Genomic DNA, 24,969 nt, shown 5'->3' on the forward strand with positions numbered 1-24,969 from the left:
AACTCTTAAAATAGACTCCACTAAAACATGATGAACCAAGAAACATGGAAGGGAGGCAATCTTACATGATGTCATTAGAGTAGCTCTTTTCTCTATGTGGTGTTGCTGTAGTCCTATGGCGTTCACATCTGTCACCCCCTAGAGTAACATATACAGTAACATATGTTCTCCCTGAGGAATGAATCTTATCACTTTCTTTTTTGCTGTGTTAGATCCTATTCCAAGTGCATATAAAACATGTTGGGATTACAACCGGGCAGATCACTGTATGGATTATTGCCTTGGATTGGAAGAAATACTTAACATATGTGGTCTTAAACATGGTATTGCTCTTAATACCATGCCCCCCCCCCCCCCAAAAAAACACATTTTAACAGCATGGCGTACTGTGCATTTTGTCCTTTGTTAATTTTATGACATCAGCTCAATAAATTAAATAGTTAGTGGCTAAGAGTATCCCCTTGAGCTTCAGTGCTCGGTGTACCTGTTCTGGCCTTCTGTCTGATGCTGCCATCTGGTTCTTTAAAAGTGCAATCTTTTTTTTTTTTTTTTCAGTCGGTTATCCATCACACGGACACACACACACACACAGGCACGCACACACACACACACACACACACACACACACACACACACACACAGGCACAATCTTCTGTGCCTCCCTTTCAAAATACTGTAGACACACCCTCATCATCAATTTAAAAGCCCCAATGTAGCTTCAAAGCTTGCAGAAACGATATCATTGAATCTGAGCAGTTTGTGTGAGACGGAATCATTAAACTGCAGTGAATTTTGAGTTCATTACGCAGAGAGCATAAAAACATAAGCATGGGAACATTAAGAGAATGTCTCACAGGAAGTTTGAACCCAGCTTAGCCTCAGTCTCCTCAGGCCCGCATGCTATGGGTATCTACTCTAATAAGCTCCTTTAACAGTATATGATCGCCGACCCTGAATCTTACTGCTTAATGCAGTTAAGATGTTGGTGCAGCCTCTCTCTCTCTGCTTATGAGCTGCAGTGAAAGGAGCATCTGGTTGGAGGCTCAACCTACTGGAGCAGCGCAGCACTCTGCATGTCATTATCCAGTCAGCACAGCCAATACTACACTACATCTACATCTCTCTCTCCGACTCTCCCATATGCACAGACAGACTCTTTTTTAAGCCCCACACACACACACACACACACACACGCACGCACACGTGCACACACAGAAAGAGCCCAGTTCTCTTAAAGTGCAGAATGAGTCGAGCACGTCTCAAGAGCCACAAGCTAAAGTGCAATTAAAACCATTTGTAATGTGTCACACCACGTTACCAAAACTAGGACAATTGTATGCTTTGCAATGTAATTTCAACAGATTATATAATCTGATGCATTAAAGCTACAGCACTAACACAATTTACTGACTCCTCGGGGGCATAAACATGAAAAGCAGATGGCTACAGTGCTCATGTCAGGTTTTCACAATTGAATGGGCGAGCGGATGATCTGCAGACACTGGTTTTGTAGTAAAACCTTGTGTTGGCTGCAATCAGGTTAAGAGATTTACCCTCTTCTCTTGAAGCCCTTCAGCAAGATCCAGCAGGTCCTCAGCAAGACTAACTGCAGCAAGAGGCAGCAGATACCATGAGCCCCTGCCATCATCTGACCTCACACCAAGGCTGATTTTCACACAAAAAATATTATATTTTGAAGTACTTGACTATACAGTAAGATTTAACCTGAGAATAGAATCCGCGATTCCAAAGGGCAACTTTCTTTCAAGGACTACCACACACTGAACACATTAATTTAGAACTTTTTAGTACCATTGCTCTTGGAAAAAAAAAAGAGAAGAAGAGACAGAAAAAAAGGTTTAGTGAAGGGACCAACCCAATTAAAATCCTGCTTTTAATAGCCTCCTTCAATTGACTTTTAATGTTCCCCATGGTCTCGTTAATAAATTTATTGCATTTAGTCACAAACTGCCAACTCGAATTTCCATAGCATAAAAAAAAAAGCCTTCTTCACAATCTTGAAAGAGATGAAGAGGTAGATGAAAGAGGGTAACAGACAAAGGACATAAAGCCAACCATCATATTTAGGGAGTCAGATGAAAGATAAGAGCTAGATCTTCAGGCTGAGAAAATGTTTGACATGACCAGATTAATGTGATTAACTTTGACTGTTATTGCCTCTGCCCTCTGAAATAGGGCTGGCATTTGCTTTAAACGTCAATATTACTTTTTTTGGAAATAATAATCCTATATATTTTAGCATTTCCTGAAACTCAATCTATTTAGACAAGTAGTTTCACACAGAGAGGAGCCTAATCCTGGAGCTCTAATTGGATGCGGTTTATGTCAGAGTGTGATTGATAGCTGCTTACATAAACCCGATCCAGTGCACCCGGTACGATTTTAGGGCTGCTAACTCGGTAACGACTGCTCCCCACAGGGCTGCCCCCTGGGAACATACTGTACGGCGCGAATATACCGCACCCGAAGAACTCAGCCCTGCCTGACACGACGCACGCTGCCTTGATTAATTGCTCATCAAGCTGCAATAGAGTTTAATTAACTGATGAAGTTGATCCACCATTCTCCTCTAATCTGCTCTTTTTTTTTTTTAATGCTTCTCATCCTTGCAGCTGGAGGGTGGAGTAGCTGCCGCAATACTCAGGGTGTCAGTTTCTCGTTAAAACTCCCCATCTGCACTCATTATACAACCATAGAGATACTTGTTTTACTAGCTATAAAGCCGCAAAACAGCCTCTGCAGACCAAGTGTTTATTTTTTTTTTTCTGTAATTATTTGTAGCACGGAGTAGCATCGATTTATTTCTTTTAATCATGTCAACAAAACCATGTCTGAACAAACATGTGTTAAATGCTTAAAGTCATTCAATATAATTCCCCTAATGACGGTTTAGGTTGTAAAATATCGATAAAACTTACTCAGAGCCTCTTCATAACAGCGTTCCTATAAATAATAAATCAAACATTTTGTATTTATGTTTTTGTTAAAATGATATGGTATGCTGCTTGAGGCTGAAAACAAACCAAGTGCAAAACAGTTACACAGCGAGTTGAATGATCCACACGTTTGGAATGGTTTACTGGAGCGAGCATATTATTTCCCCCTGCCCACGATAAGACAACGCAAAAAAAAAAGTGAGAAGTGGTATTGGAGATGTTGTCGGACCTCCTCTCCAATCTTTGGGAAAATGAACACCGCGGTGTAGGCTGTAATGTTTTGCTTGTTTACGAGTCATTCGTGTTGACAACCATTGTGCACCCCGTCACATTTCATATTTCACCAGTACGACGCCACGGGACTGCAACACATCTCCCTCCGGTGAGGGGTCTATTGGCAGGTGGGAGAGCACCTCCCTCATCCATTCAGTGTGCGCTATGCGTGGGTGTCTCTGTGTGTGCGTGTTGAGGGATACTGCGCTCTCGCTGCAGAAGCTAAATGTCTTAATGTAGCTGGGGAAAGCAGACTCTACTGTTCACCTTATCTTTTAATTACCTCTGACAGTCTTCTGCTTCTCCTTTTCTATTTTTTTTTAGGAAAAGCTTAGTTAATGAAATTACAGAAGTAATGGAATAATCAGAAGAGAGATTTTCTTTCCCCCCCCTTACAGCACGTAGTCCATAAACTGTACATAGTGCAGTAACTCAACTACAACCTGTAATTACAGGTTCACAAACATGTGTTTATGCAGTCACTCAGACATACTTCTTTAGAGTGTAGACATTTCATAACAAACCTTAAGGCAGTATAAAAGCACTTCTATGGGGTTGCAGAAAATGAAAGTTCAGCGTGGTATCGCTATATGATACATTACCTCCCTAATATTCCTTACAACTTAATGATGTTATGGGCTGTGACAAAACTACAGTATACCTCGATGGGAAACCAGCGGGCCCTATATGTAATATTATTTCAAACATCTATAGTAGTAAAAGATAGAAGCTAAAAATCCTAAACAAATCCCTATTACAAAATACAAATCACACACACGCAGGCCTATTGCACTGAACAGCCTTATCGTACTTACATATAGTGTGTCACATAATAAAACTTGCTCTCACAATGGACAAATACAAACTTTCCCTGGCGTTGCCAAGTCTAAACAACAACACGTGCAGCTTTTTGGAAGAGTCTTTAAAAACAAACAACTATATTCTTCTCTACCTGTTCCTATCTGCACATACAGTACACTTGTGCAGACACTTTCTTATCACTGTCTGACATTTAGGTGCTAACATGTTGAAGAACACTGTCAAATCTTAACGTCCCAATATTGCATGAACTCTCTATTTGTACCCATAGGTGAACAACAAGCCCTTAAACAGAAAGACCCTGGAATCAAATGGGTACATGACATTGATTTACAAGCATGTGGTGACTACTGTGTACCTTCCAACATCTTTATCATACATCTAATCATCTGTAAAATAGTGGCCAAGACCGTTTACTGTAAGAGCTTCCCACCTTAAGCAGCATTCAGGATATTCATTTATATTCTCTTTACATCAAATCATCAGTGCATTACTCTGCTCTGCTTGGTATTAAATCTGACGACACAGTCAGAACCTTGCTGGGAACATATTATCATTGTAGTGAAGGAATATAAGCAAATCACCTGCACACATAAAATAGTGCCGTGCAAAAATATCTATATAGTTTACTATTGCGATAATTTTTTAAACGATAGTGTATCGGAATGTCCGTGACTACTAACGATACATTAAAAAAGAATCCGGTTTTTAAAGGATTTAAAATATGCACTTTATTGTCATAAAGGGCATTTCAGCTCAGTGTTCTTTGCTGAGTGAAATACCTTTTGAAATAGTTTTGATGCAATTTGTCCGCTGAGTTATTAATATGTGATGTACGTATTAGACTATCCAGGTGGTATACAGCAAGTTGCATTTTTGGCTCGATTTTTACATTTTCATAAAAGAACAATATTGCAATATATACGCCTTGGAGCGTTTCCATTGTGGTGAGGTATAAGTGAGTTTGCTGGGAGCTCAGCTTATTTCAAAATCAAGTCCGTCGGCTAAAGTGCCTAATTATCTGTGAAGTTGGCTTGAAATTGTTTCCATTGGTAGGAGACTCCATCAAGTAGCTTTCTTCAGTAGAGCTTCATCAACTTGAGTTAATAAATCATCAAGTCAGCCGCAGCGGCTGTTTGACGGAGGGCGCCAAGAGACACACTTCTATTGTACCGTTATAAGGGAAATAATACAAAAAAACATTCATTTGTGCTTATGTGGAATCGGCACCTTCTGTGTGAGATGTGGCAACAAAACATACAGAACGTCTGAGTGTTTTTACACAGGAGGAATAATTGCATTACAAATACCATTTGTTTTACTCATTAGTGGTACAGTAGCACTTGAGTTCAGAAGTTCACTTTCGGTCTGAAGTGGGAGCTGGACAGTAGCACTTTTGAAAAGGCACCGTTTTGTTTTTTTCCCTCCCTTGAAATGACATTTTTCTGTCTGTCTGAAGTCTTTCTCTTGCTCTGTCTATGACACATTCCATCAAGGGTCAACAGATATCTAAAATGTCGTTCTCTCTCGCTGAAAGAAATCAATTCAGGTTTCAGGTGATTCCACTGTCTGTCCACTTGTGACAGCTGACCCGCAGTCGGGGTGAGTTGACCTTCATCTCTGTCCTCTCTGCCAGGACTTCCTGCGTCCCCCTGAGCATACTCAGAGTACAGCTCACTTCATCTGTACGATTCATACAGCACGGCTCTCTGGCTAAATAAGATCAAATATACATAAGTGTGTGTTTGGGGAGAACGGGGATAGTGCAACCACCTTAGTTAGAAATGGAAAAAAAAGCTCAGGTAGAGCTGGGGACATATGCCTGAAGGCAGGGGACATATGCTATGACTGACCCTTTCTCCTCAGGACGAGACTCCCAAGACATTCAACATGATAAGGATACACATCATGACAAACATTTAGTCGTGTCGACTCAGATTATCTCTAGTTCAGGAGAACAAAAACAGATGAGTAAGTCCTGCATGTCAACATTCATACTCCAAATCATAAACAGTGCTTTTAAGAAAAGGTGCTATTATTTTGATGGTTTTCACCGAGCTAGGTTTCTTGTTATAATGAGATCATTTCTCATTAATAGACAATCCCGTCTTGTTCCACCGAGATCTGTTCCACTAGGTTTTCTCACCGTGGGAGCTCCTCGTGTAATTATGTGACAGGTTTGCTAATCTCGTAAAAAGGTGTCTCACGCATTTCACCCCAGTGATGCAGAATTACAATTTTAACGTAGTTCAGATAAACGATGTCTCATTTCCATAATCATGGCATTGTCTTTTCAATTTACAACCGTGTAATTATTTGGGTGACTGATATAACAATGAGTTCATAACACAGAAAATGTGTCATCTTGAGTGGCATAAAATATTCATCTATGGATTTGAAGTCATACATTTATAAATATGAGCATAATAGAGCGTAACAGAGTCCAACCAACGACTATTTTCTTGGAGAGTAGACATTCATTCGGACATTTAAACTCTCAAAACGGTTCTCAGTTTTCTCAGAGCTCCGCTTTTGGCTCAGTTTGAGATAAAAACCCCGGCTGGAACTAATGCAACCAGCAAACGTTGAGTCTTTCCTTTTAACACATCAGTCATACTGGTAGAATAAAGTAAATGGACTCGGAGTATGATATAAGAACTTTAAACCTGTAATCAATTGCAGCTGTGTGCTCTCTCTCATACTGAGAACTCTGTATGTTTGTATGTAAGTATGTATACACAGACAACAGTTAAAGCGTATTGGTTTGATAGAACGGCCTGAGAAAGAATTGGCTAAACAGAAAAAAATACACCACCTTCACAGCAAAGCTTCCAAATAGACCTAAAAAAACCACACTCCACGCCACTTTGAGTAACTCCATCTACAAAGGTAGCATGTTTACCAAGTCTTACATTCCTTATGTTCCCCATATACTCTATTTCTATATAATAAATACTAATTCCCAATAATTGTTGTTTGTGCTGTAAAATATATTCAGAAATGATTTATTTGCTATTCATGGGGTTAACTGTCTTGCAAACAACAATCTATTGTTGCAACAAACAGAAGGATTAGTAATACAGGTCGGATGCTTTTAAGGTTGTTGCCATAGTGAGGGGACGGTAGAAATACAGTTACAGCAACGGTCATGAGCATAGCACTCACAGGAGAAACATATGGCTGATGTTATCTTGCATACTGAATATCTACCGCCCATAAACGTACATTAACAATGGCTGTCAATTAACTGGGTTAAAGGGTGCCTCTTTCCTTCAGGAGAACCCTGGAGTACTTGTTTCTAATACTGAACTGGGAAACTGCCAAGCTTTAAAATTGCCACCATCAATCAAGAGGTTTTAAAGGATGCAACAAGCAATTTCATGGATGACTTTTTTTCCAACTTCTCTAACATTATTCCCCATCAGCCCCGTGTATTATTGTGCCATTTAATTCCTTTATCCAGCCCGGTTTCTCTTTGATTCCAACGTCACAGACAAAAAGAGTCCCGTAGTGCCTTCTGACTTATTCATGTCTGCTGACTTCCCTGTCTTTTAATGTTAACTTAGCTCAAACTGATTTTCCTATTCCCACTCTGAAGCAAGTTCATCTCAGAAGAGGAGTACATTGAAATATCTGGAAGAAGAGGTGTTAAGTTATGACAAGGACTATGCTTTACTTAAACCTCAGAGGAATGAACTTCGCCCTAGATTTTTCAGGTAATGAAGGTCTATGGTTGCTTTCATGATATTTAAAAAAAAATGTAATTCAACACCATTGTAGCTGCTCTCGGGCCCCGTTTTCATTCTGAACAATGCCTGGCAGATGGAGGGCTTCAGTGAATGTGGGGCAGCTGAGAGGAAAAAAAAAATGGTAGAGTCGATGTGTTTGTGATACAGAATCGAGCCTCCCTGTTCGCTGTAAAGGATACTCAGCTTGCAGGCAAACGGGTGAGGTGAGATCTAATCATTTTACTACAATCAATCAAAGCTGAGCACATGAATGGATGTGATAGGAATTCGTAGTAAGAGATCAGACAGTGAACCTTTGAAAGAAACTTCATTGCAAGAAAAAAAGACAATGTTTAAATAGGAAAACAAGTATTGTAAAATTGATTCCTAGTTACAGAACAAAAAAACAAATCCATACTTTTGACTACAATGTCTCCCATGTATACTATTTGGCTACAATACAAATGATTTAACGATGGTAGTCAGACACATAGGACAGTGCTGTCCTACTTCACATTAAGAAACAAAAGAGATTTGCTGTACCGAAAAGAAAACACATTAAAATGATCAGGAGGGATAGGCGTGAACAGTGCGATTCCTGCGGTATATGTGATTTTACTGAATGCTGTTTTTCTCAGACAGTCCTGAAATTCCTGTCTGCTCCTATAGCCATATCTTTTCAAAACACAAGGGAGCCTGATACTTGCACAAAGCACCCTAAAAAGATGGGATAAGATCATTGTCTTTATCCCCATGTCAGCAGCTATTTTTCAGTGAAACTGACCCAGTATCTCTGTACTTATGGATGCTTTCATATACTGCAGAAGATTGTGAGGCAACAATACGGCTACCTTACTAGAACCAGGTGTGTTAAGAGAGTATATTGATTCTTAGTTTTTGCCATATTTGTGTACTGACATCATTTATTTTGAGGCTGCTGAGTACATAGCTGAGGGATCACTAAAGGCAGCATTGTTGTTTTCAGTTAGAACACACAAAAGCTGGTCTACCATGAGTTAATGACTTTCTGCAGTTGGCCAATCACAGACAGCCGCTGACCCACAGTGGGTACATATTATGGTCATTTTCAGGTTCATACTCGAGATTTAGGTTTATACCAGAATATGTTAATATGAAAAACATTTTTCTTTTCATATACCTGTATTCACCTTTTGTCTGAAACGCTCTGTTTTAGCGCCCGTCTCTTTAGCACAGTCTGCTCTGACTTGCAAGAAAAATACGGTGCATCTTTGGAAAGGTAGTTTTCAAGCCGTGGGTGGAGATAGTCAGATGGGGGGGGTGTTATATTATAATCGGCCTGCATGTGACAGATGAAGGGGAACCAAATCTGAATGACTCGTTAAATCACATGTTTTCTGATCTAGGCAGCACAAAGAAAAACAGACTGGGTTGTCATATTTCACAGTTTGTGGGGTTGGTAGGAAAATGTTTTTTCATAATATGTCCTATTTAACAAGCTTTTATTCTTGGTGATGTATCTGCTAGGCTGGACAGTAGGTTTCAACAAAAAAAGACTAACATACATGCACAGTAAAGTTAAGAGGACTGATATCTGAAAATGGGACAAAATAAGCATTAAAATGTTCTCATTCTTAACTTTTAATATATAGATCTGGGGATTACAACTAAATAAGTAGAATACATTGTTGTCGGTTTTCACAAGCCGAGTGAACAGCCATCAACATCTGCCAGCTTTCTCTGCACACAAGTTTTTAAAATGCATCTCTCTCCTCTGTCCTGTGGCAGGCTGACATTACGGTGTCGAAGAAAATGCCTGTTAGGGCCACAGAGCAAGGTGACAAGTCTAGCCAGGAGCCGTCATTACGAGCCAATTGAGTCAGTCATGACACCAAATACATTTTCATAAAATGGCAGAAGCAGTGCTTTTCTTTTTATTTCCATTCACCAAATTAACACACTCAGACTGCAATCATCAGCATCGACTTAAATTGATCTCAATCAACAATGAGATGCCACGACTGTCGATATGTTTTTTTCTAAAGATTCAAAGAGGCAAAAAAAATGCCTCATCCAACCCACTCAATTTCAGGATTTTGTCCAATTATTCTCACTTGTCACTTATTGTGGGTGCAGTAAGGAAAACCTAATAAATGACGTGGGGTGAAATTGTAGAGATGGAAACGCTGACAGTGGTGAGGACAGCCCTTCTGGAAGGTGACAACAGTTAGACACCATGTGACAGATATTTGGATGCTCTGTGGAGCTGACTAAGCACTTTCATCTGAGTTCAACGAGTGTTGTGATGCAGACTTGTTTCTTCCCCCTTTGCCTGCTATGTTCAGATGCTACAACATGTAGTACATAGGGGTTTAGCTGGGGATAGAAGTGAACAGTGCAGCACAGACAAGAAGGTTTCAAAAAGATCTACACCTTTTTAAACTGCAGTTTCTGTGTGTTTGTGGCTCTGCTAAATTATATGTAGCCGTGATCGATTCATGCAGCATACAATGGTAGCTACTGGTGACAACACAATGCCGCTGAATGGCTAACTCGCTCCCCTGAGATGTGGCTGTTCGTGCCACCGCCTCATTCGTCTTCACAGAGTCCCTGTTGGTTATTTGATATTCGTCAATTGATTATCATTGGTGGGACTGAACTTTGTAACTCTGCACCGTTTAGCGATTGAATGGTCAACTAAACAGGGTATTGACACATTTTAAAAGTTGCATAATGAGGAAGCCAATTACATTTGCCCTAATGAAACAAAATTGATTAAGGCAGGCTCTTAGATTGCATCAACAACAAATTGATGGAAGAAAAGTGTGTGATCCTCGGGGCCCAGTCGTTTATTTTTTTAATTATTTAGCACCATCTAATGAGACAACGTCATCTAACCAGTGGCTTTATTTGCATAACAATGTCTTTTTTTCCATTCTGTAATTGATGTTCTCATATTTTGAACCAAATAGCCAACTCCAAACTGGACTGTCAAGGTTCAGCCAGAAGGTATAATCAAACAGGATAACACTAGTCGACGGCTGTTGGCAGACTCCTCAAGTGTTGTTATCAGGTTTTTTTTGTTGTTTTTTTAATCAATTTACAACTGTACTACAACTTCTAGTCTTACTGCAATTGGTAGACTGTTTTTCTGGACTGTGGTCGATGGTTTTCTGGGCTGCCGGTTATGGCACATAAAGGAGCTGCTCCTGCTGGTGGTGGAATTAGAACAGGGCAGTCAGGTGTTACTGCAGTACACCCTAAAACCTGTCAGACAGAAAGCCCAGCACGTTTGATGAGGCCTCTCCAGAAGTTGGGGCCAGGATATGGAAGAAAAGTAATTTGCTGATACCCTTTCCCCCCACAGTTAACCTAATTTCTCCATGCAGGGCAATTTCTCCAACCTGTCCAGAGATAGGGAACACAGCTCAGCCTGCTGAGAGTACAGGCTTGGTTTGACTCCCCTCTGGGCCTGCTGATAGCTCCATCCACAAAGTACCACCCTGTGTTGATAATAACTACTGAAGCCTTATTGATGTAAGCAAACTATCCAGACCTCTGTAACCTTTAGAATAAATCCCCTAGACCTCCCTGTCAATTGGTTACCGAGTATATAGACATGTAGTATAAGCATCTCCTAAAATATAATGGTTAGATAGTTACATAGTACTAATATTGTGGTCAGTAATTAGAGTGTCACCACATCTCTTTTCTATTCAGAGAGTGGGCTTGATCCATACAATTTTCATCTCTATTGCATCACGAATATGTAAACTGCAGCTATTTTTCTGGTAAAACAGGATCTGTAGGGGCCAAGGCAACGTGATGAAGACTTGTGTCAGGCCAAGTGAGCTGGAACTGATGGTGCACATAATTAATGGTCTGAAATAGACTGAGAATTAGTGCTGGGCTGGGATGTTAATTGACTATGATACTTGGGCTGGTGCCTCTCAGCCTGAGGCTCTTACTCTTTCCCCCCCCCCCCCCCCCCCCCCTCCTCGCTTTGCTCTATCACTTCGCTTCGATTTTCACTGTGTCCTATTTCTTCCACTCCTCGCTTGCTTTCCCCTGATTTTGCCTCCTACTCAATTCCCCTCTCCCTTTTTCAATCTCATTTTCCATGTTTCTTATCCTTTCCTTGTCAGTCTCCTTTACCTTGAAGGTATCTGGGACTTCAAAAACAGAGAGGGAAAGACATGTGACACACACGTCTCATGTTGAAGGAGCCACCTACAAAAACTTTGCAAGCCTCGGCTGGAATGATGCCAGAGTTGTAACACTAATAGGAATATCATGCTAACACACACACACACACACACACAGAACTGAAAGTTAATAATGGATGGCTACCGTGACATTGTGTTGATACCACCTGTTTAGCATCCTCTTCCATGACTCATCTGTTTAAATAGATGACCTATGCATCTCTGGAGCACGAGTTTGGGAAAAGTTGTGTACTTTGATAAATATGCAAACAAGGTCATAAATAAGCTGGGTCCAGCATTTTCTTCAACCTCCAATTTAGCTTTTTTCCTTTCACGGACACATTCCTTTTTTGAGATTTGCGTGACACAATACTGTGACCGGTACAACAAGTAATTCATTTATTTATTCATATCAAGGCAAAAAACAAACAAAAAGAATCCCACACTATTTATTTGTGTTAGCCGATGTGTTGCTGTAACAGTTACAGGAGGATTGCAGCACCTTAGTATTGCACTTTTCATAAAGTTAGGGACTGGATATTAAAACAGAGACTTGTCAAACGTGAAGCAGCAGAGCCTGAGTTATCCTAAATTTAGACCTTAGCAAGGTCCCAAACCATCGGATCCTACATTTCTCAAAATGCAATATATCAGCATCTTTCATTAGACTATTCCTGCCTAAGTATGCTCACTTTTTTAAACTTCAATTTCCAGTTCAAAATAACTGAAATAATTAAAAATACTAATAAGTTATGATGAAAAGTGTAGTTAACAGTGCTGAGACTGAGGCCTACAGTACTGTTGGATGGTAGGAATAAATAGAACAGAAAAGCTACCGAAAATCTTCCAATTGACTGCAAACCCGAATGGTCTGAAATTAACTTTTTGTATTTATTTCTATTTTGCCTGCTATTTTTTTTAAGTCTATATAGTAAATAATAACACTAAGATAATCTATTGTCAAGAATGATGTCATTTAATGTCTGACATATTTGCACAAAAGAACATAACATGCATTTCGGGCTATTGGAGCCCTGTTTTTCAGGGGTGGGAGGGTACTGTACACATGCACATGCATACATGATCGCATCTTCCTACGTTTAAAATATACTATCAACACATTTCAATGAATACAAAGAGTATTTAGCCTGGAAAAACAAAACAAACTGAAAACTTAGGCTACACAATACTGTTACTTCCTCCTCTGCTCGCAAACAGCTGAACACCTGTCTGCTCTGAGCATATCCACCGTAGTGAAGTTGACACAGCAACAAGTATGTATGTATGTAACAGACATTTAATTAGGTCCTAAATGGATGTTTTTTTTTCCATGTATTTGTATGCTAATTCAATTCAATGATTACAGAGCAATTCCATTTGTCATCACTACCACAACCAAACTCGCATCAAATCAAACACTGCCAACATTTCTCAACCATCATTTATCTCTTGCCCCTGTGTCTGACTCACAGGGATTGACTGGTGATGAAGAGGAGAAGCAGAAAAAAAAAAAAAAAAAAGAGACTGGAGTCAATGAGAGAAGTAAATTAGAGGAAAAAAAATAGGAAGACAGATCAAAGCAAGGCTGGAAAGAAGAGAAACTTGATTACAGGGAAGAGAGAAGGTGGAAAAGTATAGAAAAGGTGGACTTAGAAGGTAGCTAAAGAGAGAGGGAATTCAAGGTATTAAGGCAAACAGCCGGAGCTGATCTGTAGGGAATCGGCTGGACTGAAGGTATAAGGTCGGCACCATCACTCCATGAGAGATTACATCGTGTCCAGATGTCTGGTTGTCCACACGCAGATAGCAATCACTGTCATCCCAATACCTCCCCAATCACTACCTATTACTATCTCTCTCAACCACAGATGTCTGCTTCCCGGCTACACATGTTGCCTCGGTGATGATCCCTCGGACATCACACTGTCATGGAGGTCTCACCTGTCACTGCACATGAGCATTACCTTCCATGTTATTAAGTAGGGTTTTTTTTTTTCCGTGGGCCGCTGTGGCTGAAGCAGCCTCTGGCCAGAGCGAGGAAAGACCGCCATTGATTTGTAACGCTGAAGGACAGGCTGAGGTTGGAGGCCTGAGGTTGTGGGGCTGAGCCTGCACAGGCTGTCAGGGTTTAAAGGCTGCTGGAGTTGTGAGACAGCTCAGCGTACAGAGGCATTTATCATCAGCAAGGTAACTGGCTTCTCTGAAAAGCAGTTCAGGCGAAAAATGAACAGCTGCCATGGCTGCGCTCACAAAGACCCCACCATTCTTTCTGCTTTTCACCAGCCTAAGTTCCCAGCAACAGGAAACAAGTCAGACATATTGTCATTCAAATACACAACTACTCACAAAGAGGCATATTTCTCTGACGGGAAATGGCATATCGAAATGGAGGGCTTCTATACTGCATACTGTATGCAGGAAGAACAGGCATCTGGCATCTGGCATGCACGTTTTCTGTGCTTTGACCATGAACAATCTCCAGCTTTAGGGAAAACTTTCTGTCTGACAGCATATCCCTGACAAAAAAACAACCCTTTAGAGATAAAAAAAATAAAAAATCTGCCAAATAAGATGAGTAACCTCATCTATTTTTCAATAATCGGCCGCCTACTGTATACACTGCCTCACCCAGATATGCAAAATCCATGATATGACATTAAGAAGGCTACCAGCTTTTCTCAACACAAAAACCATTGAAACACTGTTATTTACACCACATCCATTAATTAGGTGGTTGGTATCGGATCGGCTTTTGAGAATCAGACTGCAGCTGCAGCCTTCTTCTTCTTAACTTGTAAATGCATTGCACTTGATAGAGTGATATGAAAGACAGCAAGATACTTTGTATTTAAAAAAAAAGATGCAGGTGTAGCAGTAATCAAGTGTTTGGTGAAGACACACTGCAAAAGAAAGACTAATAACCCTGTGGAAGTGGATATTGAGAGACTGCAATGTTGTGACTATGTATAATATAAATAGTAATGCATACTAAATGTGATGTGCTTGAAAGAGTGCATATCCAGTGTGTCTACCTTTACTGGAGGATGTTTTAGCCATGTGTCCTTCTTCTTTAAGGACATTTTCCCTCTTTGTCATTTTGTTTTCACTCTGCAGGCGTCTGGATGGATTCATTATCACAAGAGCTGCATGTACAGCACTGTAAGTACGTTGAGCCTCCTGCACTAAAATTGCTCTTGGGCTTTTATCACAAATACATTAGCAATGTACTGTATGTGTCCCTCTAATCAATCAGGTTTTGGTAACCATATGCCTGTTCTATTACCGCAGGAGAGCAGTGTATGTGTCATTGGTTCATCCAATGACCTCCCTTGTAGGACAATAATTAGCATTTCCATGTGGTAACAGTGTATTCAACAACTTTTTAACAAGAACGGTTCGTTTAAGTTGGCAGCACACTCCTGCCCTTCTTTAGAAAAAAAACAAAAAATCCCATTAATATCACCTTTCCAATTCACTGATATTCTACCGTGGCTTCAACTTTTATTTGTCGATGTCCAGCTCATGGTTTCCATATCTCTGTCTTATTGAAGCTCAAACAGAATGTGGGCCCATTTCCCCGTGCAGCTCAAAGTGTTGGGGAGGGCTGCAGATTAAAAAGCCTTCCCCTGGGTGTGCTCACCAGGCTGTTCAGCGCTGCTCGCCAGGGAGATTCACTACATACATTCTCTTTTATGGCCCTTTCCTTATTCATCATAACACAGCTTCAATTTTATTAACTTCTCCAGCCAAGCATATATCTTTGCCTGTGCCATCAGTCTTTTCCTCTCTATTTCTATCCGTACAGCACCCGTCTCCACCCGGTTCCCCATGATGCTCATAAGCTCACGTACACAAGCGCACACTGTTATTCGCTCAAATGTATACAGATATAACACGGGGGAAGGCTGAGTAAATGGACGCATTCTTTTTTTCAATCCGGTCTGGTCTTTATCTTCCTGTTGGGTAAGTGTTGTTCCCCAGCTGGGCCCGAGACAGTGTTGAGGAAAGTGCCTGCTTCACAAAGTATGCTGAACATGGAAAATGGAAAGAACCAATGAATACTCTGAAAATTGACCAAATCTATTTAACACTGAATTTAGAAAAGTACTGCAGTCTGACAACTAACGAGCAGATACAAATTATTCTTGACTTTTTAAATGTTAATTTCTTGTCCGTGCACATTCATTTAGTGTACGCTTTATTCTAAACATGGCAAACAAATACAGGGAAATGCAATAATAATGTTTAGTTTACTCTTTATTCCGAAGCAGAGCAAGGATTTGGGATTCAATTGTCCCAGAGACCATGTATACAAGACATAAATGCATCCATTAAATTATATGCAATGTCATGAAAGAGAGCAAAGTCTTTCTCATGGATGCGGTCACTTATGTATCGAAACATTTTTGGAAAGTCTCCAATCTTAAGCATACAATAGTGTTAATGTGCTATTACATAGCATAACATGCCATAAAGCATCCACATTCACACAGTTCAAAGATTTCAGATCCAGTCTATTTTTAGTTATTTGTCCTTTCCTTAGGCTGTGTAAGCTCTGCTCCAGACACTGTAGAGAAAGGCAAATTTCACTGGTCACAGTCGTCTCCGCCATAAGAAACAGGCATATGTCCTTGAACCCAACAGGGAGGTAGCGTGGCAAGCTCACTAAAGCTGCTGTGATGACTTGAGCAGAGCTTATTACTCACCGTTGCTGCACGTGCGCTAAGAAAAAGCAAAAGTGGATGCAACAGATCCAACCACGGACTCTCAAGAAAGGTGATGGCACGAGGGCCACCTCAGTGTGAAAAGCTTTACCCATATTGTATCATGGAATCTGAAGTTTTTAGAGTGGATAAAATGGACAGTGTTCATAGAAACAAGGGTCAGTGCTAGTGTAGATATAACCCGGCTGTCATGTGTGCGACATGAGACAAGAAAAAAACACTCATGGGTTATATGGATTTATGAAATATTGAGCATCATAGAAACACTGTACCCTGAATTGGATATTAGCTCTACCTTTTTTGATTCAGTGTTCCTTGATCTCATATCTTTGCATTTCAAATCAATGGAAACAGGTAATTTCACTAAGTGAAACAGGGAGCATGGAGTGTTATGAATATTTAGCAGAATTGCTCTCGAGAAGACAATGCCAGTTGGTCAGTCCACCAATGAAATATCTCAATAACTATCAAATTGATTGCCATGCGATGTGTTACAGACTTTCATTGTGACCAGGATTGCCTTGAAATATGGTCGACATTCATGTCCCCCTTTGGAGGATGAATTGTAATAACTGTGGTTATCTTTAACTTTTCATCTAGAGACATGATCACATCAACATTTAAATGTGTCCAATACTTTGGTTGATGACAAAATTCTTCAAAACAAGACATTCCCACCAGCCTTAGCTATACTTTGTGTTAAGTGTAAAGTCGCAAATGTTAGCTTGCTAAAATTAGGTGGATTGTGGATAACACTATACCTGATAAGCTGCAGCATGGTAGCACACTGGCGCTAGCATTTACACATATAACAGAATTTTAAATATCCCAATTATTAGGTAAATCAACATTAAGCATCACCTGAAGAGAGAAACAAAAGAGAAACAAAACATGCCAAGGATGGTGCTTTGCTTCTCATTAAGGATTCATGAGTTGCCCTCAGCTATCTTATCCCCAAAAAGAATTCTACAAAAAGACACATTCATCATCAAGATGCTGTCCGGATCATAATGAGAAAAGCCAAAACGGAGCAGAAACTGTCGTCTTCAGTTGTCCCGTTTCCCACCATATGCTAAAGCTCCTGTCGACATACTTTCTGCTTAAGGGAGAGCCAATTTATTTCCCCAGAAGGATGGACCACTTGTGACATTTGGCGATGGTGCATCAGACGTTTCATCCAGCTGTTCCAGACACAGACACAAACAAAACACACTCGCAGAGGAGGTGGCAGGGGTTGGCGTAGTCGCAGCAGAAGCTTTGATAAGCTAAGTAGGCTGACTTATAATTGCAACATTTTTATGTGTAATGATTTGTGGGGGTCCTTATATAACCACTCCCGTCCACTTATGTTGTAGTGCCAGCATACATGCCCACATGAAAAGACACATACAGCCAAAACGGTTGTGTTCCAATAACCCACTGTATCAATTCTTCAAATAAATACTTCCATTGCTGCCCTTCTGTGTGATATTGCATTTGGTTGAATGGCCCCCACAAAATGTACTGTAGTCCCAGGAATTGTTTCTCCACGCTACTCAAAGCAATGGGCTGTTTTGCCAAAAGCTATTAGGGAGTGATCTGCTTTGACCGGGAAAAGATATGCTTCAAGGATGCCGATTCAAATCACAAAGTACATGTAAAAGATTTCCAATTCACTGCATTGTACTGACAATACAGCAAGTCTATTCAGCAAGGATGAGGCACAATTACATTTCATTTATATCGCACATTGTAAATTGTCGAGCGAATTAGAAGCATTTCAGCTAAGGTGTTGTCTACTGTTCAGAACAGGGCACCCACCACCTGCAGTTATTTTTTTGTATTCGAACAACTGCAAAACTGTAAATATAATACCAAACCGTATTACTGAATGGTGATTCAATTGATTTGAAAATGATATAACATAAATGGAAAATGTGACATCATCATGTAACACTCCCCTGAAGACCTAATACAGACTTAGGGTCCCTACGGCTGATAGGGTTATATTGCTTTTTTGTGAAAATAACAGCAAAGCATGACTAGCAGGCAAGAAAACTGAATGCATCTGCGATGCCAGTGTGTGCACATATACATGTCCTACCGAGCACATCTTCAAGCATGAAGAGTTTGTATCGTGTGTGCAGGGGAGTTGATGCGCTGCCCTTATAGAAGGGTTACGGGGCTAAGATGTGCATGGAATCTGGAAACAGGGCTGTATGAATAACAAAAAAAGGATGGTTGCGCCAGGCCTCCTGCATGCAAGTCTAATAAAATGCTTTCATTAGCAGAGCCACCCAGGTGTAACGTGGCCATGACGGCTGGATACCCAAGTAGATAGGGAGTGCTGGAACCTTGTTATGGCGAGAGCAAATTCAAGCCCACTCTACCAAACGTTAATCTGTGTGATGGCTCAATAGACTCTTTATGTCTCCGTGTGTATCTGGGCATGTATCTGTTAGTGTGTGCAAACGAAAAAAAAGGAAGAAAGAGGCAAATGTGTGTGTGTGTGTGTGTGTGTGTGTGTGTGTGTACGTGGCACACTTGATTCGCACAGAGACGTGCATCGCTGTCACAGGGTGCTGAAGGCAGGTCTGCACATGCATGTGCTCAGATTTCCATACTTAGCTCTGGGGCACTCTCTGATGTGATGTAATCACTTCATCACGGTAATGGAAATTGGATTTAATTCTCTCTTTTCAGCGGCGGCACGTTGATTCACCCTCACTTCAGCTTGGAGGGGGAAATTGACGGTAACTGATTCCTTGCTGACTGCCCCTCATCCAGGCCATAAACACAGATCGTATTTGTAGAGGCGGTAAAATTGTTTAATTAAAAACAATAATTCACTACAGGTCGTTATGTGCTGCTAATTAAGCAGAGTTGACAGAGCAAGGTGTGTGTGGTGAGGTGGCGGTTACGGGAGATATATCGCTTTGTATAGTCATTACACTGACAATGCGGAGGGCATGTCGGAGCCAGTTCCCTTATTCGTGTCTCACAGAGGAAGCTTCTTAAAGATTCATGAAGAGATGAAGGACTCACCTGGAGCACTGGTGGAAAGTGCAGGCAACCTGACTTGGTACTTGGGACTTATATCAGCCCTAAAATGATGTGGTTCCCCAAAAAATTAGTTCAGAAAAAAAAAAAGAAGAAACACAACACAAGAAGCTCTGCGGCCACGTTTAACATTAAAACTGGCTGTAAAAACAGCTCGCTCTCTCACATTCTACCTCTTCCCCTTCGACAAGGAGCTCGAAGTGCAATTTTGTAAATCCGCCCAGCAGATCAAAGTGCTACCATGTTCTAATGGCTGCCACCCACCCACAAGCCTCTCCTGTGGAAGAGCACCATCAGCAGAGTGTGTCTTAAGAAGAGCCAAGACAGCCTGATTAATCTTCTAATAGTTCCAGAGAGAGATAAAGACAGATATACTGTAGACGCAGCAACAGAAGAAGGGAAGCGACAGAAAAAGTTGCAACTCAGTTACCATATTACACCGTATGTTCCGGCGGAGAGAGTGAAGAGAAGACAAGCGTCTGATGAAAATTGCCATTCATGTCTTTGTTGTGACTCTTACACATTTTTTTGCATTTGAAATGATAAGGCTCCTCTGTAAGATGGCTGCTCACTGCAGCACTGTCTCCTGCCCTCCTGCGTCGCTCGTCTCTGTTCGACAAACTCCTCAGTCCTGCTTGACAGGATGATAATAACTATCAAACCGATTCCATAAATATGTGAAATAAATATCAGAATACAAGATAAAAGGGAAGTTACTGCCAATTCTGTTTGGAAAGGGGACTCGTTGGCCATGGAGAGTGTCGTCTTTGAGAAGTTGAGAGGGAAGTTAGAAGGCAGACAAATTGAAAGAATGAGAGTGCATGCTAAGATTGACAATTTCACAATTCAATGGAAGATTGAGCCTGAGCTTGTTCTAACACAATGGGCATGAGTGTAACATCCTTTGCATTTACGTGAGTGAAGCAAAACATAATTTGCGTTTTCATCTTCCACACAAGTCAACAAGCCACCTAGTGAACTCCTTTTAATCCTTTTCAGATCAGTACAATTAATCTTTTTAAGTGAAAAACCTCCAAACTCGATCACAACCCTTAAAGAGGCGGTGTTGACAAGCCCTTCCTGTCGACCTTGCTCACTTGAGGGTATTTCACTTATGCAAGAGCCTAAGGCAATAAATATGAAAATGGATATACAACAAAAGCACCTTTCAAAAACATCATGGAGTGAAGACAAGCAATATGAACAGCAGAATGTGAAAAAGAACTGCTTCGTAAACAGGCTTGCACATCACACTGATCACTCCTTCTTTGGTAGCGCTTATATTAATGAACACAATTATATTTGGCACATGGAAAATAGGCATTATGCTAGTATATACAGCTTGCATCACCATACTAATGTGCCTGGCTTGTGTTGAATGTTCATGTTATTATACTGGGGCGGATGTGACAGAGAATGCTTTGACTTGATATCACAGCTCCTCCTCTGGCTCCCTGTGGTCAGAGATAGTGACAAAAGGAGGGATAGGTTGAGATTAAAGGCTAGAGGATCTACCAGGTAGCCTGTTTTTTTAATCCTGCTGGGGTTGTCGCTGTATCTAATACCAGGCAGAATATTTATACATACCACCCATGTTTTTAAAGCCACAGTATGAGAGCCGAGCAATTACATAACCAGATGTGGGAGTTACCTAGCAATAAACACAAAACATTATAACACCTGTCCTAGTACTCATCCAGCATTTATGGTACCATTACATAGCTGTTTATTGCCAGGATTGAGTCAGTTTCTGGTGGTAAAAATTAGGTTCCAGTGATCCATCAAAAAGCCTGAAAGGATTGCTTTTTTGCCATAATGACCACACACACACACACTGTTTGGATCCCAGCAACGGGGCCCGATACAGCTGATGCAGTAAAGTCCTTTTTTCCATTCACAGCAAATTTTATAATTCTGAGCACTGCTCACTTCTTCCACCAATTATCGCTATACTCTCACAGTAAGTGATACCACCTGGGTTAGAAAAACATCATGAATAGATTGCATTATTTTCTGCGAGCACAAAATCAGTGGGAAAACATTCACAGCGTGAGTGCAGCATCACAGCCGGGTTTGACTGAAAACTTAGGAGGAACAATGATGAAAGTGCAGACTGGACTTTTGATTCCCAAATCAAGCTTTTGGGTTGAGTCATTGCCTGTCCTATTCACTGCAGGAGTATGGAGCACTGCATTGAAAGGTCCCTCTACCTGACAAACAGGAGAAGTGCTATGATTGAATGTCGGCTTCTCCGTTTGTCTATGACAGCGTCTGTCTTCATTGGGCGCTCTTAAATTGGCTTCGGAACCGATTGGAAATGGTTCTTTTATTATACAGCTCCCATAACTCCCCCTCTCATCAAAGCAGGGCCATCTTTCATCTGGAAGATGACGGTTCCATTAGGGTCTGTCAACCTCTTACTGCTGCTTTGTGAGTTGTGGTGCTGGGGGAGAGGATTGTTAACCAACACAACAACAACAACAGGATCTCGCTGGCTTGGGTGTGCACAAGCCTATAGGTTGTGGCAAGGCAGTTCATCAGATGACTGCTCACCCAGAAACACGCACAGCAGCAGGCGCATAGACACACACGGTGTCTTTCTATCTCTTTCGCTCTCTTTTACTGGCGTTCTTACACACAAATACAAACATTCACAGATCTGACAAAGTCTGACAACAGAGATGCAGAAAAAAAAGACAGGACTTGGCCAAAGGGAGTGTGCCTGTCAGCTCTTCCTCACCAGTTTCAGTGTTTCATCAAAGGTATGCGTGGCCCATGAGGTTCAGCTGCCAATCTGGCAACATGTTCAGTCCCCAAAACACAGAACGGGGGATCTTTCAAAGACTGAATCCCGGTAACTCGCTCCCCTGCACGTTACTGTCTTCATTAACTTTGTCTCTAGACACGGCTCACGCAAGCAGTCAGGGCTCGGTTTTTAGAAAGCAGGATGGCTTCAAAGCACACAGAGCAAGGGCATGTTATGTTCTCTTCCACATATTAAGGCGGCCAGGCCCGGTGACATTGTTGGTGCTAATGAGGACATGGCTGTGCCCGGTGTGTGTGGGTCGGCAGAGACATACGCTCTGGTCCCAGTCTGGGAGTTTTAATTAGACCTACATTATCAGACTGTCTGTCCGCATTGGCCCTATCAGCTGCTGTTTGGATGCATTATAAATCATCGGTGTAAGTGACCACTAAAGATCTGTACTGTATGTGGAGCATTTCCTCCATACATGGCTAACATTAATCTTACACTGCTGCTTCATTTCTGTTGTTTGCATTTCTCCCTTGCCCTTTTTTCTTTCTTTGGCGCCCTTTTATTCATTTCTTGAGGTGGCTGTGCTAAAACAGCATTTCCTCCATCATGAGCTCATCAGACTCAACTCCTTGACGTTTTGCACTTTGCTGTAAATGTCAGCTTTCTTTATGAGGCCTGTAATGAGTTTATTGAACAATTCGCACTCACTGACAAGTGTGTTCACACCACACATGCATATGCACCCTGCCATGTGATCAGTGCTTCACAGCCAACTATAACTCTGATTTCTAGGAGTCTGCTGACAATTCATGGTGCTCAGCGCTGGCGGGCAGCATAAGAGCGGCTGCCCACCATCCTCCACAGAACCACCACAGATAAATCAAAATTTCATGGGGACTGAAATGGCTCCCAGCAAAGACTTACAGAACTGCCGGGCTTTGCTGAAGCTCTGTCCTGTAATTGTAAATTAAAACAACTACCAATTACTGGAGTGGTAACGTAAGTAAAGTCCTTCCATATTGTTTTTATCTAGTACTGTACACTTGTGTGAATCCAAATGGGCCAACAACTTGCCATAAATAATAAATATTCAGCCAACGCATCTCTCGCCATATGCTAGTGTACTGATCTGATCTCAGGGTGGTCCTGACTCAGCATTCTTCCTGAGTTGTGGTTTATGACGAGGAAGCGATTGGGCCAGGGTGGCAAGCACTACTGCCATGATGATAAATGTTGTGCATTAGAACTGTCTGGACCTCTGTGTCCATGCTGGCCTGCAACTCCGCCTAGTGGAGCACAGAGCTGAGGGAGGGAAGAGGAAGCAGGTATGACATGCTGTTCCTGAACACTTCTTTTTTTAATCTTCTTGTCACTCTCACTGTTGACTGTAACAGAGCCTATTGGAATAAAGAGCAAGGAAAAAGTCATGTCCGTGGACCAGTAACATATATGGCTCACCCCCCACGGCGGGTGTCTACACAGACTTAGATTGTTCATGCATGCCATGCTATCTCCTGAAAAAAAAAGGAGAGATGAAAAGGAAAAAAAGTCCCATGCTGAACAACTTCCAACTGTGAGGAGCGTGCGCACACGCACTCATACATGCATAATATTGTTTATCTCAGAGTCTGACGGCCAGCAATACATGGTCACAGAGGTTCTGAGGACCAGGCTGTACCTGACAAGCCGTCAGTAGTTTTCCCAAAACACAGACAACACAGAAGCAGTTTAGAAGAGTGGGATGGATAGGAAATCATATACTTGTGTCCTCTCATTTCATCTTATCCTCCTCCTCCTCCTCCTGTGCCAACATCAGGCTTTTCCTTTAATGAAATGTTTGGGTCTTTACTCTTTATCTTTTCAGCTTCATTCTTTCTCTTCCCCGCCTCCATTGTCTTTGGGTTTTTATCAGTCATCTTGCAGGGAAAGGTAATAAAAGGCCAACATACTGAGGGAGCCTTGCTTTGTCATTTTGCTGTCTCACACCCTTCTTTTTGTCTTTTATTTTTGTTTGTGGCAGCAGACCTTATCCGTGAGATGGCCGTGAGATAAGCCCTCTGTGGTTCTTTGTGTTGAAATAATACGACAGGCTGATAAGGCCTTGTGGGCGAGTAGTTCACTGCTGCTTCTCTCCTCCCCGACTGCGTTTTCCTCTTTCCCGGGTGTGTTAGGAAGTTCCCAGAGGAGCAGAGAGTTATCAAACCTGTCAGGTTCCACCTTTGATCAAATGTCAACCCATCCTCTTTGACACATACAATTACATGTAAACGTTCTTTAAGCAGTAGCGTGGCTTTAATTCTTCAAACAATAACTTGACTTAAAAGATGAAGTGTTTACACGCTACCAGGTCTGCGACTGTGAATTGCAAATAATTTGTAATCTGTAGTCACTATTGACATGTCAAATGTTACGTCTAGTGAGGATTTTTGTTAACAGGTTGACGACAAAATCCTAAAACCAAAACATTCATAGACACAATGGAGCACA

The 24,969-nt window shown here is 41.3% G+C and overlaps 1 protein-coding gene across 7 annotated transcripts in view; it reads right to left on the reverse strand.

The window, feature by feature from the left end:
* The window catches only part of LOC142932962 (neurexin-1a), a 228,749-nt gene that overhangs the window by 41,559 nt on the left and 162,221 nt on the right, over window positions 1-24,969 (reverse strand). The window lies entirely within an intron of this gene.

This window comes from Anarhichas minor, unplaced genomic scaffold, assembly GCF_050575085.1.
Source record: "Anarhichas minor isolate MPS153535 unplaced genomic scaffold, ASM5057508v1 ptg000058l, whole genome shotgun sequence".
In the NCBI taxonomy this organism is placed as follows: domain Eukaryota; kingdom Metazoa; phylum Chordata; class Actinopteri; order Perciformes; family Anarhichadidae; genus Anarhichas; species Anarhichas minor.